Here is a 17425-nt window from a genome sequence, read left to right as displayed (position 1 = left end):
ACACTTAGAAATAATTCTTTACCAGCTATCTGGGCATCCCTCAGCCTAGTCAAGTTGGCACACAAAATTAACCATTGCAACCCCTTGTCAACGTAACCCCTATATTCATCTCCTTAAACCATTTTTAAGCTCCAAAGACATTAACAAAGTCATAATTCTGCCTAACATGATGCAAATATCCTGTGTGCAGCCAAAAATGCACTAACCCCTTCCCCAGAAGAGAAGGTAAATCCTTGAATGACATTTGCTGCTTTTTTGTTGTTGTTGTTGGTGCCCTATAAACTTAAAATAGTATGGCATTAAGTTAACACTTAAATACTATGATATAAAGTCAGTATATCTTAAGTTACATGATAAGGGAACAAGAAAGGAAAGAGATCAAAGACATTTACTTAATATATGTATATAGACACAAAATAAAGAGGAAATATTCATGACAATTACAGTCCTCATATTTATAACTATCTTCTTCTACTATCCATACTATATCCCCTTTGTTTTCAGCAAGTACCTCAGCTAGTTGTGGTTCTTTACCTGGCTGGATGACCCAAACCTTTACTCTTGGAGAATCTGGGCCACTACTAGGTCTGCCTGGATTGGGTTGTAGTTTTCCATGGACCTTAATCATGGGACACAGTGATACCAAGAGATCCCTTAAGGGATTTCCTATAATCCAAACATACTCTTCCTTAGCTTCACTGTGGAATAGTAATCCAATCTTCCCTTGGTAGTTGGGATCAATCACCAAGTCAGCACATAATTCTCTTCCTGGCCTGTAGATTCAGAGGCACTAGGAGTCCAGAGCAGCCAAGTGGCAATTATAACTTCCAGTTCAATGGAATCATTGTTGTGTCTCCCTGTGGAAGCATTCCTCTCTCTGGAACTAAGTCCTCTAAGCCAGCAGAGCATAAAGTCATAGGAAAAAGGAAGAAAAAATTTGGCTGATTTTAGCCCTCCTGCAGGAGATCAGGCTCTCCCTCAAGGCAAACCTACAGGCTCTCAGGGAATTCAAATCCCTGAGATCATCCTTTCTTATCACTACTTTGACAGCAACATTAGCAGCAACCAACCAACAGCATTATATTCCTTAGTTTCCTGGAAATGTTTGAAAGTATCATATACAAAGGCCTCACCGACTACTAATACCATCACTTTTGGAGGTGAGGATTTCAACATATGAATTTGGGTAGGGGGAACACATATCAGGCAAGCCATAGCACCACCACAACTTAGTCTCCTTTTGTGGCCCCAACTCAGTAGACAGTGCCAATATCAATCCAGTTCCATAAGCCAGATACCAATGACCCCGCCCTCTATCTTCTCCCCCTAATCAATCTCCAAACCCAGGCAATTTTATACCTTATTTATCTATTTTATACACCCATTTATGGCTGCTTTTACTGCCATCACTTCAGTTCAGTGAGCCATCAGCTCTCACCTGGACCACTGAAGCAGCCTCCCAACACATCTCCCTGCTTCAAGTACTGCCCGCTACAATTCGTTCTCAGCCCACCAGCTAGAGTAACCTTCTCAAAAAATAAATCAACTCACATCATGGTCTTGCTAAAACCTCTCAAAGTCTTCATATGGCCCAATTCTCACCTCAGCCTATAAGGTCCTCCACTGCCCGGCCCCCAACTACTTTTCCAGCCATATCTCATACTATTTTCTCTTAGCTCCCTGAGCTTCAGCCATAGTAGCAATTTTCTTTCCAGAAACTTCTGTATGCAGCAGTTAAGAGATTGTGTAGTGAACTCCCTGAATTCAAATCCCAGTTTGGCCTGTTCTAGTGGTGTGGCTTAGAGCAACTTACCTAATCTTTCTGTGTGTGTGGTGAGACAGGAGGAGAAGCTCAGGGGGTGGTCCATTTCTTCATGTGAATATGGTGATAACACAATTCGGAATTTACAAAACTGCTATAAATATGAAGTGACCAAACTCACTTAAGTCATTTGCATAGCATCAGGTACATTCTAAAATATGAACATTATCTTCTAAAACTTTGCTCTCTCCCAATTTAAGGAATTTACTACATCCACTAATCTCTGCACTCTTGGTTCATTCCCCTTCATCCTTCAAACATTACCTCCAGTTTCTACAAGAAGCCTTCCTCAACCACCAAACCAGTGTGCAGTGCTCTGTTGGAGAACTGCATGGCCCTGTGTTCTCATCCCTACACTTTACTGCCATCAGTCTTGAGTTTACCACTCATGACCCCTACCTTACCAAAGCAATTCCTTATCCAATGCCAAAATCACGCAAACCTGGAATTTTTTCTCATAAAATTTTTTATGACCATCCATTTTTTTGATGGTATGATAAATACATTGAGAAAAATCTGCAAAGTGAATGACAACAGAGTGATCCATCCATTTGACAACAGAGTGGATGGCTGGTAGCCTCCACTATGATGTTGCACCACAGATGATGTCATAGCAGCTCGCTGTTTACCACATAAACAGACGGTGTGTGTCACAATGTACAGATCAGAAATAACTCTCTGAAGTATTTCTCTGCAACAATCTCCTAATGGACTGCCTGTGACTTACTAATGGTCAAGAGACAGTAGAGACATACTGAGAGAGAAATTTGAAAATACAAGGCAAATGCAAATATGGGATATGAATAGATTGTATACAAAAGCTTTAAACACCCATCATCTCCATCAAGTTCTCCAGAGACTCCCATCAGCAGATTTTCCTCCAAATTATACTCTCAGCAGGTGTGTAATGACCAAGGACCCTGACGATAAAATAACAATAATGTTAGACTCTCCCAGCCAGCAATGACTATTTTTATTTCTGTAACCCCAACATCTAGTTTAGAGCCAGTAAATAGAGTAAATGTTCAATAAGTGTTTATTGGTAGAATGACTGGATATTTTAGATACCAGTTAACATAGCTGTTCCACAGTCAGAGCCCACGAGAAGTATTGCCACTTGACAAGCATTTTGACCTGAGGACATCAGTCAACATGTAATAATATTCCTGTGTTGGTGTTTTGGGCTCCCAGTAGCCAAATTCCCTGACTTTCCTCTAGGATGTCTCTCCTACTCCACTCTCACTCTTTGTGCTCCCCTGGAATATGGAGGTGGGTGTCCACTGGTGGCTACAACACTGGACATGTGACCCCAACCTAGCCAATCAAAACATCACACCCTCTTAGGCATGCTCATTGGTTCAGAGATGGGCGTATGACCCAAGTTGTGGCAATCGGTCCAATCAGTGATCATCCTGACACTTTGGTTTGAACAACCAAGAAAGAACTACTGAGAGCTGGACTCTTTTCCATTGGTTTTGGGGAAGTGAAGTTGTAAGACAGGAATGGTCTGAGGTCATCAGAAGGAAGGGTTTCTGACAGTTGAAGTGAACCCAGAGGAAGAAGAACCAAAAGAAGGAGAAAGACCAGGTTTTGGTAACGTTTTTGTACCTGAACTCACCTTGCACCAGGACTTTTGCCATGTGACCCAACAGTGTATTTGGGTTTTTTTGGTGTTGAAGTGGTTCTTTTTTGGTGGGGGGGGGGGGGTTGTTTGCTTGTTGGGGGGTGAGGGTTTTCTTGTTTTTTTGTTTTTTGTTTTTTGCTTAAAGTAGCTTGAATTGGGTTTTCTGTCACTTATAGCAAAGAGGGCCATGACTAAAACTCTTTCTTCTGAACACATGCTTGGAAGCTGAGAACTCCAATTTTCATACATTATTCTGAGTAATGAATGATGCACATCTCAGGACACCATAGCAGGAGTTTACAAGTTTACAAAGTTCACAAACAAGTTAACAAAGGTGACATGTGAAAATCCAGACAACTTTACAACCCAAGGTTCTAGTGATGTCTGCAAAAGTTTCCAAGGACTCAAACAGTTAAATGTATCTGAAATTCTAACATCCTTGGAGTGAACTCACATTTACTGGAATTAGAATGCATACAGTTGCCCCTGTTTCCATTGTAACACCAAATTAGTCCTTATTAATTGGCCCCTATTTATTTTCACTCACTTGCTACCATTAGATATTTGTCCTGGCATCCTAGTCAGGAAGACGTTAGCTAGGCCTAATTGCTCAGACTGTATTTAACAGACAGCCTGTGCTATCAGATAGCTCTAGAAAGAAAACAACAGAGGGCTTAACATGCAACTCTAGGAATGCCAGGTATGTAGTCATAAAATCGAATCATTTCAGAGCAAGGAGAGCCTCAGATGAGCCGCAAATCATCTCCGTGGCCTGAAACAGTAAGTACCCCCAAAGCCAACTAATGAAAGGCTAAACTCATTTCCAACTGCTAACAGGCATTTTTGAAGAGATAAAAATCATGACTCTCACACATATATAAAATGAACCCATGTCAAAGATTCTATGTTATTCACCATTTAATGAGGGAAGCCTAAGTTCTTACGCTGGTTCAAAGGAGAAGTCAAAGAGCAGACACATATGTAGGCAATCAGAATGCTGAAATGCATTTGCTAATAGATGCAGTGGTGGCTTCCTCTGCCAAACCTTCATTTGCGCTGAATGTGGACAAGAATCATTGACATTACTATGAGGTTTTTTTCAACTCACAGAGTTATGAAATAGCTCAAAGACAATGAAAGGTGCAGACCACTATAAAATTAAGGGGCTCAAGTTCGAGAACTGGATAGTGCCCAGCATCTCATAGGATACTCAGAAATCCCTCTCTCTCTCTCTCCACCATTCAGAGATTTGTGCAAGATTTCCTCTCTGCAGATGACGTTTTCACTAACCAAATATCTATTGCACATGTTATTTGAGCATTTTTGTGGTTTTTGAAAAACTTCACTGAGCCTTAGTTTCCTCAGTAGAAAAGAGGAAACTGTAATATTCGATTTTGTAGGGTGTGGTAAAGATGAAATGCAATAATGTCTGGGAAATGTCCTAGAACCTCACTAGATACCTGGCACCTAGTAGGTTAGGGAAGAATTTGTGCTTTAGTAGAGCACTGTGCATTGTCTACAGCACATCCTTCCGGGTCATCTGATTCTGATTCTATGAGGGCTCTGCAGCTTTCATTGCCTTTGAGTTCTTTTTTTTTTTTTTTTAATGGCTCTGTGAATTGTACATAACTGATAGCAATGCAAGTAATTTTTGTCTATAGACATGCAAATAAATTCTGTCTGGTGGAGGGATAACCAGCCCTTCCCTTTAAAAAGACAGTTTTGCGGTCATTTGCAAATTCATTTCATTATTTCTAATCTGTAAAAGTGTCTGCATTTTGACTTCTCCTTTAAAGCAATTGTAACATCCATCAAAAGCTGCCTCCCCATATTTCACCCACACACACAACCTCTTGATAAGACAAAGTTGAGTTTATTGCTTGCTGCAGTAAAGGAGAATACCACCTGGCAAATCTGTGGCAGTGTCTCTGGGGAAGGAGGGGAAAAGTCAGCATTTATTAAGAATTGGAGTTTTATATAAAGCAGCTTTTCAAAGCACGGGTTTGATTAGTATTGGGTAAAGATTGTGGTACAAAAGTCCAGGATTGGTGGGCACAGAAAGGTGAGGACCTCAAGGCAAAAGATTCAAAGATTCTCCAGGAAGCTCTGGGAATGGACAATCACACTATTTGGCTGGGCAGCAAACTCCTGGAAGAATTACCTCCAAATTACCTAATGATCTGACTTCTTTATTTATTTCCAAGATTTTCTGTAGTAACATGAAAGATCTAAGAGAAGTCTGCAGAGATCTAAGTATGATATTCTTCCTCTAAAACAGAAGATATCCCTCCTCGAGGTAGCTTTGTTTTGAACAACCACGTGTCCACTTTCATAATCCTCTTGGATGAGATCTAGGATGTAGGGGAAACAAACCCTTTTTTTCTACTCTCTCAGGTTTAGCATCTGGGGCCTGCTCATTAAACTGACAAAAGACAAATTAAGAAGAGAAAAAGCATACAAATGTGATTTGATGTTAATATGTCTATTTTTCCATGCATGGAGGTCTTCATAGAAAAGAAATGAGGACCTCAAAAAAGTGGTTAGACCTGGGAGCTTATATATCCTCTTAACAAAAGGTGATAGATTATGGAGAAGTGACAGAACAAAGGGAAGGGGGTTTGGGCTCTAGAGAGTGGTAAGTTGTGAAAATGTAACTAAGAAATGCATGGTAAATAAGACTTCCTTCGTAAGGTATGCAGATAAGAGTCAGTCTCCTCTTCTTGGCGTGGAAGAAGGAACACTTCCACAAATGAAAATTTGTGTCCCCTTCACAACGAGAAATATATGCACTGCTTTTAGGCAGAATGAGAAAGGACAGAGAGTTCTTCCTGTGTCTGCTATTTCTCAATTGCCTTCAGCTCAAAATTATTCTTGTGCCAAAGTGGCATGTTTTGGGGTAGCATATTCCGAACCCTTTAAGTGGCATTAGTGGCATTGTCTAAATTGTCTGCAGTTCTCTCAACCACAGCATGCAGGATTTCCCCCAACTTTCCAAGCTTCTTATGAAGCATGAAGTGAAGAGGCCTAAGGCAAGTCAAATTCAGAATTCCCCTGGAGTAGAGAGAGATCTACTGATCTCTTTCTCCTAAAGGACAAGCCAATGGGCCAATAAATAAATAAGCCTTGATACTGTAAGTAAAAGCAATAAACAGTAAAACAAGGAAAGAAAATTGAGCAAATTTTGTTAGGATTTTAACATATCTTAAAGCTTTTCAGACTCATTTGCACAGATTATATCCTTTTTCCCTTAACAAAATCACACCTCATTATCTTGCATACAGATGTGGACCTCTCTGCCAAGAGTGCTGCAGTAAGGACACATCAGGTATATTTAATTACAACTTTTAATCAAAGAAATTTCTATTTCACAGAGAAAACTGGTGAGAGCAGAAAGAGGACTGTGGATAATTGCTGATAACCCCAAATCAGCATTTTAGCAGACCAGAAGAGCCCATGAATACACACAGCACAACTTTCTACAGCCACACAGATCCCTTATACAACTTCTCAACCTGGCAAAAACGAACACATTAATGAACAGGCCCAAAGATAGTATATAAAAATAAGAAGCAAAAGTATATAAATTTGAACTTATGCTTAGTAATCAGTTTCACTGCTCTTTCTTACTTAGATATGCTCTAGGATACAAAAATGCTAATTCAAAGGGGCACATGCACCCCAATGTTTATAGAAGCACTATCAACAATAGCCAAAGTCTGGAAAGAGCCCAAATGCCTATCAGATAATTAATGGATAAAGAAGATGTGGCATATATATGCAATGGAAAATTATTCAGCAATCAAAAAGAGTGAAATCTTGCCATTTGCAACAACATGGATGGAACTAGAGTACATTATGCTAAGCAAAGTAAGTCAGTCAGAGAAAGACAAATATCGTATGATTTCACTTGTATGCAGAATTTTAGAAACAAAACAGATGAACATAGAGGAAGGGAAGCAAAAATAAGATAAAAACAGAGAGGGAGACAAACAATAAGAGACTCTAAATACAGAGAACTGAGGGTTCTTGGCGGAGTGCTGGGTGGGGGCATGGGCTAAATGGGTGATGGGCATTAAGGAAGGCATTTGTTGGGATGAGCACTGGGTGTTACATGTAAGTGACGAATCACTGACTTCTATTCCTGAAATCATTATTACACTATATGGTAAATAACTTGGATTTAAATTTAAAAGAAAGAAAGAAAGAAAGAAAGAAAGAAAGAAAGAAAGAAAGAAAAGAAAGAATCTAGCCATTCAATGAATACCCATTAATTAACTCAATTTAATATCAGTACTAAAGTTCTTGAAAATGAATCTTCCAGCTGATGTATTACAAACTATAATCTCTGGTGAAATTAAATTTTCAGAATAAATCAACACAAATTTTTATTTTTCATAACTATAAGCATTAGTAGAAATAATGCTAGTTTATTTGATTAGTACAGTAAACCCTGTATAAATTTAAGAACATACCCAAGTAGAATAAAATCATAAACTCCTATTATGTTTACCATGGTAAATCAGGGAAGACAATTATTTGTATTAAGCCAAAAATAATAAACTCACTTCATTTCCAAAAGCTGACTTAATATATTTGAACTTGGCCTCTTAAACCACTTTTGAGTTACATTTCCATAAGACTACTCTGTTTAACAGTTTGAAAGTTATCAGTTCGATTTCCTTAATTTCTGGGATTTTCTTAATATTCCATTGATACAGCGCTTATTTGATGTAAAGCAATCAGAAGAAATCATTTAATCTTTAGAGAAATTTCTGTTAGCAGATCCTTCTGAGCCCCTCATCGGTCAGTCATCTCATCTGTTACATAGTTTCTCTGTTTTCTTACCAGAGACATGGCAATTCTTTTCCCAGAGTTGTTTCTGTTTACAGTATCTATAACTATCTTTATCAAGAGACTCCTTCCATTGGAGCTGGATGACTGAGATGGGAGCATCTAGATATTTCATCTGTAAGGCTATAAATTTATTCCAGTTTCTACTTTGTTTTCATTCTAAACTATTTTCAAAGTCCTCCACAAGTGTTGGAGTTCTGGCAGTAGGGTTATTTCCTTTCTAGTCCATGCTTATGTATTTGCTACTCAATTTCTGGCTTAATACCAATTTATAAAAAATGAGGAAGGAGCGGGGGATCACATCTGCTTCTAGATTTTCTGCTGAATGCTGCCTAAAGGTGGAACAGGCCTATCCCTGGGTTCTCCACAATCCTCATCCTTTCTCTACTTGAGACTAGATTAGCATCTGATCCACTTTCATAGGGAAGATTTGTGGGATAGACTCCAAAAGACCTTATCCAGCACGTAGAGTTTTTCTGAACCTGATTTCCTATGAAATTCAGGGTCCTTTAAATCATTATTGAGAGCTTCCAATCCTGCTTTCTCCATCCATTTCTCAGCACCTGAGACTCCCACTAACACTCATTGATATAGATAGACCAGTGAGTCCTGCATTACATATTCATAAACTTATTCTAAGTTCTTCTGCAAATTTCTCCCATCCTGGCTGGGCTCTCAGCTCAGACTTGAGACCAGGGCTTGAAATCAACAGAAAGGGATTTTTGCCTGTTCTGGGGGAGGTTTAACTTCAAGAGACCATTGAAGTTTAAGAGGTTGTGGTAGGCCAGTGGGGAAGAGGAGCAAATCAGAGGGAGGCCAGAAGCTGAGAGAGATGTCAGAGTATAGAACTGGGGAAGGTTCACACTGTGATTCAAGAGGATCTGAAAGAGAGACAGCTTTCAGTTTCTTTTGCTTTGGCCAAAAGAAAGGAAGGAAGAGATTTTGGAATCTGAATGTCTTGGAATGCTTCTTGATGCCAGTTGAGAAATGGGGGCAGTTGGAAGTTTGCTCCCCATTTAAACTAAACTTCTCAGTCCCCAGGACCAGCCTGAGGAAAGAGCTTAACTTCAGGGCCTGCACCCATCCTCTTCCTGATGGGTTTCCTCTTACTGATGCACAACAAAAATGACAAGAACAGAGAGACAGACAGATTTCCACCAAAAAAAATATATGTGCTTTTTCAAATGTTGGCACCTAAGGACGGTTTCTTTTTTTTTTTAATTTTTTTTTCAACGTTTTTTATTTATTTTTGGGACAGAGAGAGACAGAGCATGAACAGGGGAGGGGCAGAGAGAGAGGGAGACACAGAATCGGAAACAGGCTCCAGGCTCTGAGCCATCAGCCCAGAGCCTGAGGCGGGGCTCGAACTCATGGACCGCGAGATCGTGACCTGGCTGAAGTCGGACGCTTAACCGGCTGCGCCACCCAGGTGCCCCGAAGGACGGTTTCTTAATCCTAGGAGAAGAAATAAACTCAGCATCTCAGAGTTGAATGAAAGAGATAAAAGTTTCTAACCAATGCGAGGTCTATTTGCCTACCCCGTCATCACAGTCAGAAAGTCTCCAAACAGAAAGCTCAAAGGACCTCAGAGGGACATCCTGTTTCCCATTCCAGGGCATTGGCCATGACGGTGAGATCTGGGTCCCAACTGGATCTCAGTGAGACCTCCAAATCTGTTGAAAGCTGTCTCCCCAAATATCACCAACACAACTTCTTGATATGTCAAAGTTGAGCTTGCAATTACTGCATTAAGAGGGACTGCCATGTCACAAAGTTTAGCAGTGTCGTGGAGAAGAAAATGTGATGTCAGAATTTATTGAGATTTGAAAGTTTGATTTAAGACAGATCTTTCAAAGTGTTGGTTAGGACTGAGTAAGGATCATGAAACAACAGTCCAGGATTGGTAGAAGCAGCAAGATGAGAATTTAAATGCAAGGGACTCAAAGAATCTTAGGATAGTTTTTTAAGGAAGTTCGTGCAATGAATCAAACCATTTGCTTGGGCAACAGACTCCTGGGGGAATAGATCATGCTAATGAAGGCAGGAAAATAACACAAAGTCATGTTAATGCAGACAGTGACCTGTGGCTTTGGTTTTCAGTGTCCAGTGTAATTATAAGGGTAGAAGGTCTCAGTTCTCCCATTGCTTCTGTCACTCTGATTAATTTGTGAGTTAAATAAAATCTTTTTCATGCATTATTTCATATCTACATGAGAGTCATGATTTTACCTTCTTTGAAAATCATCTTTAACAGTAGATACTCACCGATGGCAGTTGGAATTCTCATTATTTATAGAAAACTCAAAGGAATGAGGGGACACAAATCACTGTGTACATTGCAGGGACAGGTCTAATCAGTGCTCCCATCATGTGATGTGTTCTTATCCTTTATCAACCTCTCAAATTGGCTGGGTATTAAAAACTTCGTTTTGTTCCACATTCCACATCTCTTTTGGCTTCCAAGTAAAATATTACATCCTCAGTCTGTCATATCTCTATAGCAAGGGTTCTTAACTGTTTTTGTGCCATGGATTCCTTCAACAACTGGTAAGGTCTATGGGTCTCTTCTCAAAATCCTGTTTTTAAATGTTTGGAAAAAAATAATAACTTTGGATAATTTCTTTAAAACAATTGTATTGAAACGTCTTCAAAAAGATTGTATTTAAAATTTTGCAATGGAGTAATGTAAGTGCATCTTTAGTAACCCATTAAATAACCCACTAGATAAACCATTAGATCTACTACAATCCAGTAGTATATCCGGTAATTATTTTAATATAAAGCATATAGGATATTCTGAGATATCTGCAAAACCGTGATGTGATATAAAAATACCTGAGGTTCTTAAAAATATAACTATGCTTTGTTGTCTATATTCCTAATTAAAAGATGCACTAAATTTCAGTGAGAGGTGAGTGATAATCAAGATGCATTTTTTTCTTCCCAGTCATGTTCACAGACCTTGTGAATTCTATCCACAGACTTTTATAAGTCCCAAACTCCTGCTGGGAACACTTGTTCAATAGTCATAGATGCCCAGGGGAAATTTCGACAGGATTTTTAAAAATCAGTTTAATGTTAGTCAAATAGAAAGCAGTTGCAAAGTAGTAAATACAATGTAACATCACTGCTGTAAAAAAACAAAAATACAGTGTGCCATGTGTTTGCACCAGGAAGGGAAAGATGTGAGAAATACATACCAACTGGTCACCTGGCTGGTCGGGCAAAAATGAGAGAAGACAGTTGACATTTTCTTGTTATGGTTCAACATTGTTCAATGGTTTACAATATGTGTATTTCCTTTTGTACTTATTGTGGACTAAAAACTGTGTCCCCCCAAATTCATATGTTGAACCCCTAAAGCCCAATGTGACTCTATTTGGAGATAGGGCCTTTAGGGAGATAATGAAGGTGAAATTAGGTTATAAAGATGAGCACCTAATCCAACAGGACTTATGTCCTTAAAAGAAGAGGAAGAAGCCCCATAGATATCTCACTCTCGCTCTCTCCCATTTTCTCTCTCTCTCTGCCCAAAGAAGGAGACATGTTAGGACACAAGAAAATGGTCCATCAAGCCAGGGAAATAGGTCTCACCAGACACCAACCCTGTTGGCTCTTCCATCTTGGACTTCCAGCCTCCAGAACGGTAAGAAACGAAATTTCTGTTGTTTAAGCCACCAGCGTATGGTATTTTGTTATAGCAGCCTGAGAAAACCTATACAGTAGTTTTGGGGAAGGGGGGCCTAATTTTTTAAATAGCTTATTTGAAATCCAAATCCAGAGTACTGATTTGCAGTGAAAACAGTCGTGCCCTGGGGCGCCTGGGTGGCTTGGTCACTTACGCATCTGGCTCATGGTTTTCAGCTTAGGTCATGATCTCACCGTTCATGAGTTCAAGCCTCACATTGGGCTCTGTGCTGACAGCTCAGAGCCTGCTTGGGGTTCTCTCTCTCTCACTCTCTCTCTGCCCCTCCCCTACTCACATTCTCTCCCATCTCTTTCTCTCTCAAAATAAGTAAACAAACATTAAAAACAAAACAAAGCAAAAAAAAAAAAAAAACAGTTATCAGGAGAGCTCCGGGATTATAAGAGGAAGCTCTCAAAAGCTAGTCTTAGAAGAGCCATTGCTGCCTAACACCCCAACCCCATACCTCATGTCAAAATCAGAATCTTACAAAGCTGTGTGACACCCCACAACAACTGAGGTTCCCAGCAGGCTTCTGATGTATTTTCCAGCTCATCTTCCCATCAAGAGCTCGTGAGCCTTACTGACGGCATCCTAGTCATTTCAAAAACAGTAGCTTATTTTTCCCACCAAAGAGAAAAGTGCAAAAACTATTCCCAGCAAAGGGAAGAGTTGAGGGGGGGGGGGGAGTGGGGGGAGAGAGATTTGCCAAAGAATTTCAAAAAACCAAGAATCTATTGTGTGGTATCATCTAATCTTTTTGGGTGGTCTCCCCCTCCCCAACAAACTCCTGGCTTTCTGGTCCTAAATACTCCTGGCTTAAGATATCTTGAAGATCACCAGAAACAGAGCCCTGTAGATCATGCATGAAGCCTTATCTTTGCTGGTTATGCTTTTATTTCAGAGGTCACCCATCCACAGCACTCTAGGAGGCTCCTGGCATTAATGAATCCCTTGCTGAATTTACAGTAGCAGCTCTCAGCCCACACATTAGTGCCACTTAGACAGAGATCAGATTTCCTTTTTAAGCAAAAGCTTCAACAGCTCACAGATCAGCCAGCTGAACTCACTCTCTTTCTCTCTCTCTCTCTCTTACAATATGAACAGTGGGGGGGGGGGTCCTTACGGGGCAAAACATAAAAGCCAAATTCCACCACAACACTTTTTGCATTTTAAATCTTCCCTAAACTCATCTGCAAAATCATTTCTGTTTGCTTTATGAAGAAATGGAAGGTCATTGCTCTAGGTTAAACAGAGAATGCTTCTTGGGATAGTTGCAAAAGTGTTCGATCAGTTATTTGCCATTAAATTGTCACTTTACTAGCGAAGAGATCTGAAGAGTCCGTTCCTCTGAACATCAGTTTTTCATCTATAAAAAGAGAATGAAAGTACATGGTCTGGCCACCTCCCAGGATTGTTATAAGGATCAAATGAGATCATAATCTATGTGAAAGTACTGTTGGTGCCGGTGATGTTATTTAACACTCAGCTGGACTATTTTGTTGGTAAGTGCAGTAACAGTTTTAATACATTGGGGTAATTTGGAGAATTATGTCAAGTTAGTAATGGTTGAATATGAACTCAAAACACCTAACTGCATTTCTAATAAGACTAGAATTGGGATTCTTTAAAAACCAGATCTTTGTGGTGGTGAATGGACACAATCATGTAGCTGGAGAAATGAACCCAGTCAGATTTTCTTTCCATAAAGAGAGGATTGGAAAATAGCCCCTAAGAAGATAAGTGGGCCCAAAGTTTCCTGGATCTTTGTGCAATTCAGGGATAGGCATATTTCATATTCCCAGTAAGCTGGAGGAAGCATGATTTGAAAGCAAGTTGAGGGAGGTGGACAGGAATGCCATCTTGAGAGAGATGTTTTGCAATCATGTGTGTTTTGACTATACTATTGTTGAGAATCTACACTAGTCCTTGGGAAGGGTGTGTGTGTGTGTGTGTGTGTGTGTGTGTGTGTGTGTGTGTGTGTGTGTTTGGATCTGTATATAGTGTTTGGAGGCAGAAGGAGGTCCCAACAATTAGTAGCTGGCCAGTCAGCGGGAGGAAAGACTCAAGGCTACAACTCACTTCCAACAATACTTCCCTTCAGGTGCCCAGGGTTCATCAAGGACTTCACCATGAGGCTTAGAGTATTCAGACTCAGCCAACCCTACAACCCCACTCTTACCCAGACTGTACCAAAAACACAATAGCAAAGGACAACTGTGGATTGACCACAGCAGCAACACTTCAGGCCAATTTATCTCAATAAGTCAGACTTAGGAAATGACTCAGTTGGAGAGGACAGATCAATTCCATGGGTGGAAAGAGGTTTTCTGAAAGTCGAACAGAGAGCACACAGCAGAGGAAGAAGGTACTCGCAGAGAGGCCCCGACCTGGGACAAAGGATTGATGTTAGGAAATAGGGATGCCCACAAGAGATCAACGGCATGTAAAGAGTTTGAACTCCCTGGGGGACTTTTCCTTAGGACAGGAACATTAAAAGCAGCACATAATTTCAAGAATTTTCTTCTTAGTTTCCCTCAGTCCTGCACTGCAGTCTGATGCTCAGATAGAGCTTTGAATGGCCAGGCTCCTATAAAATAAAGCAGAAGACAGGGATAGGATACATGGCCTGCCCACTTTCACCCTTCAGCTGCCATTGCAAGAACACAGCAGCATCCTCGCTAGGGCTCTGGATCCTGTTGCTCAGGCAGGGACCAGCATGACTGGAATCAGCAGCAGAATACAGTTACTAGTAGACAACTCCAGAGCAGATAAGGGACGGCCTAGCCCAATTTCACCCTCTCTTCTTTCCCCAAAACCTTAACGGAGATGATCCTTTCAGGCAGAGAGAAAACTAAAACTTGGTTTTCAAGTTACCTGGAAAATATTTAAGAAGTGTAACACCTTTGGTGTTAAATTCTTCAGTTTCTTCATGAAAGGTTATCTACACAGTCGTAGGGTAAAAGGACTGTGTGAACTGCAACTCAGTTAGACTCCAAGCCTGAGTCCTGAGACAGGTGCATCTCTCCCTTGCTAATGCACATGCGTGCATGCACACCTACATCTCACACACACATGTACACACAAACACACACCAGACAGCAGATCCAGGATCTATATTTTCTGTCTTTAGCTTTATGCCTGGAGAGCTCAACTGAGGGACTCATTGCAAGGATCCTCACCTTTTGCGAGGTCAAATGCTCAGTTTATCAGGCTGTGTGGTTTAATAACTAAACTCCCTGAAATGGGTTTTCTGGAAGCAGTTGGTATTTAGCTTGGGAACTGGGTTAGGATTACACCTATGTATTGGGTAGGTGGTATTGGTAGGTAAGTTGCTAGCATCCATATCCATGACAGGCATACAATTATATTTGTTGACAATGTTGTTAATGCTGGAGACCTTGATCACAATAGTTCTGATCTTGAGTTTAACCCCAAGATATATACATAGGATAAGCCAAAAGCCCACCAGCATCACCAGGCAGCCAGAATATGGGTCTGGGGAAGCCTCCATGCACCAATTCTTAGGACTACACAGACAAACTAATTTGAAATTTGGCTTTAATATTTGGAAACTGAATACTTTCAAAATAATTTATTGCTTAACTAAATTAAGCCAAATGGTTTTAAACCACTCTGTGCATAGAGGTACAGCATTTTATCCCCACTTAGAGGACAATGATAATTTGGTAATTTCTAACTTGAGCCAAGGAATTCACCAGGTAAACATAGATCATAATGTTGATAAAGCCAATGGTCACAAAATGGTGGCACCGAATGGGTATTTTTACAAGGGATGAACACATCTCTGAGACTCCCAGTAGCAAAAGGAAACAAATGCCTTTGCTGGGCCAGAAGGAAATGATTTTGTAATTTCCTGTAATTGTTGCCCTAGTGTAGACTTGAGTAGGCCTCTTTCTTCCCATCCAAGTGGACTCTTCTTTCAGCCCTTACATTCTCCAGCCCTCATCACCAGATTCAATTTTATTCCATTTTTTACTGAGGTTATGCTAAGTATGGTATTCATACCTGAGGCTACAAGGATAATGATGATACTAATAAATGTCATCTTATCATATTCATTTTACAGATGAGGAGGCTGAAATTCAGAGAGGCGACCTCAGCTGCAGCAAAGAAATAAACGGCAGAAGTGGGATTTACAGAAGGGCCGTGTGACGCTCAGAGTCCATGGTCATGTCAGTGCTGCGACACAGTCCTAGCCCTGGAGGACGAGCAGTCCTCTTCTCGATCTACAGAAGACGTTACTACAACGTCTTCATGCACCCCAAGCCATGAACATCACCACCCCCAAAGTTAGGTCTGTCCTGTGCCATAACTTTGCCCTGCCTCCTCTTCTCTGCCTTATTCTCTTGGACAGCAGGAGGGCTGGCCCCAACCCCAATCTGAGCTTGCTTGATCCTAGCCGGCTTCCTGCCAAGAGCTCAGCCCCCTGCTCCCCCAGAGCTCGGGTCTCTCCTGCCTGACTTGGAGGCAGCATGGAGCAGTACAGAAGGGCTTATACACAGGCTCTCTTCTATGTGGCCCAGTTTCCTTATCTATGAAATGGAGGTAATACTATCTCCTCCTAAGGTTGAATGAAATCATCTATGTCAAGTGCTCAGCACAGGGCATGTCTCCTGAGGTGGGGGAGGGGGAAGCTCCCATCTGCCTGTATCCCTCAAGACTGCACTTAGACCACCCTCCCTGCAGAGCCTTGGAGAGTCACTTGGATTTGTAAGCTCTTTGGATGCTGTACACTGCCAGGTCCAGGGCCACGTCTGAAACCAAGCCAGTTTCTTCAGTCCACATCCTATCAGCCAAGGGGGCAGGGTTCTACTTTCCCTCCTGACAACCTTGGCTGAGATCCCAGCGTGCCCACTCCTGTTGCCACACTTCAGAACAGGACCACTCAACAGAATTTTCTGGGGTGATGGAACTGTTCTAGATCTGTGCTGCCCAAAATGGAAGCCAGTGGCCACGAGTGGCTATTGAGAAGTTGAAATGTGGTAAGTATGACTAAGGAATAGAAATTTATAACCATTTTTTCATTGTTTCTTTATTTATTTTGACAGAGAGAGAGCATGAGCAGGGGTGGGGCAGAGAGAGAAGGAGAGAGAAAATCCCAAGCAGGCTCCCTGCCATCAGTGCAGAGCTCAACGCAGGGCTAGAACCCATGAACCATGAGATCATGACCTGAGCTGAAACCAAGAGTTGGACGCTTAACTGACTGAGCCACCCAGGCGCCCATAACTATTTTGAATTAATTTTAATTTAAATCGCCACATGTGGCTGTGGCTAATGACTATCATATTGGACGGTGCAGGTGTAATGCACGTACAACCAGGTGCTCTCCCTGTGTCTCTGCTGCCAGACAGCACTTCACCTCATGTAGCGTTGCTTAGCCACTCACGGTCAAGTCCAGCCCCACAAGTAACTCACCACA

At 41.1% G+C, this 17425-nt stretch overlaps 1 long non-coding RNA gene across 1 annotated transcript; it reads left to right on the top strand.

Annotated features, from left to right (window-relative positions):
* Positions 1-3937: 3937 nt before the first annotated feature.
* Positions 3938-17024, top strand: LOC102899505. Its single transcript, XR_440803.4, has 4 exons — positions 3938-4226; positions 11834-11943; positions 13307-13487; positions 16073-17024. It is a non-coding gene; the product is annotated as an uncharacterized LOC102899505 (long non-coding RNA).
* Positions 17025-17425: the final 401 nt, after the last annotated feature.

Source organism: Felis catus, chromosome B4, assembly GCF_018350175.1.
Source record: "Felis catus isolate Fca126 chromosome B4, F.catus_Fca126_mat1.0, whole genome shotgun sequence".
Taxonomy (NCBI): domain Eukaryota; kingdom Metazoa; phylum Chordata; class Mammalia; order Carnivora; family Felidae; genus Felis; species Felis catus.
This window is presented reverse-complemented; position numbering and strand designations above follow the sequence as displayed.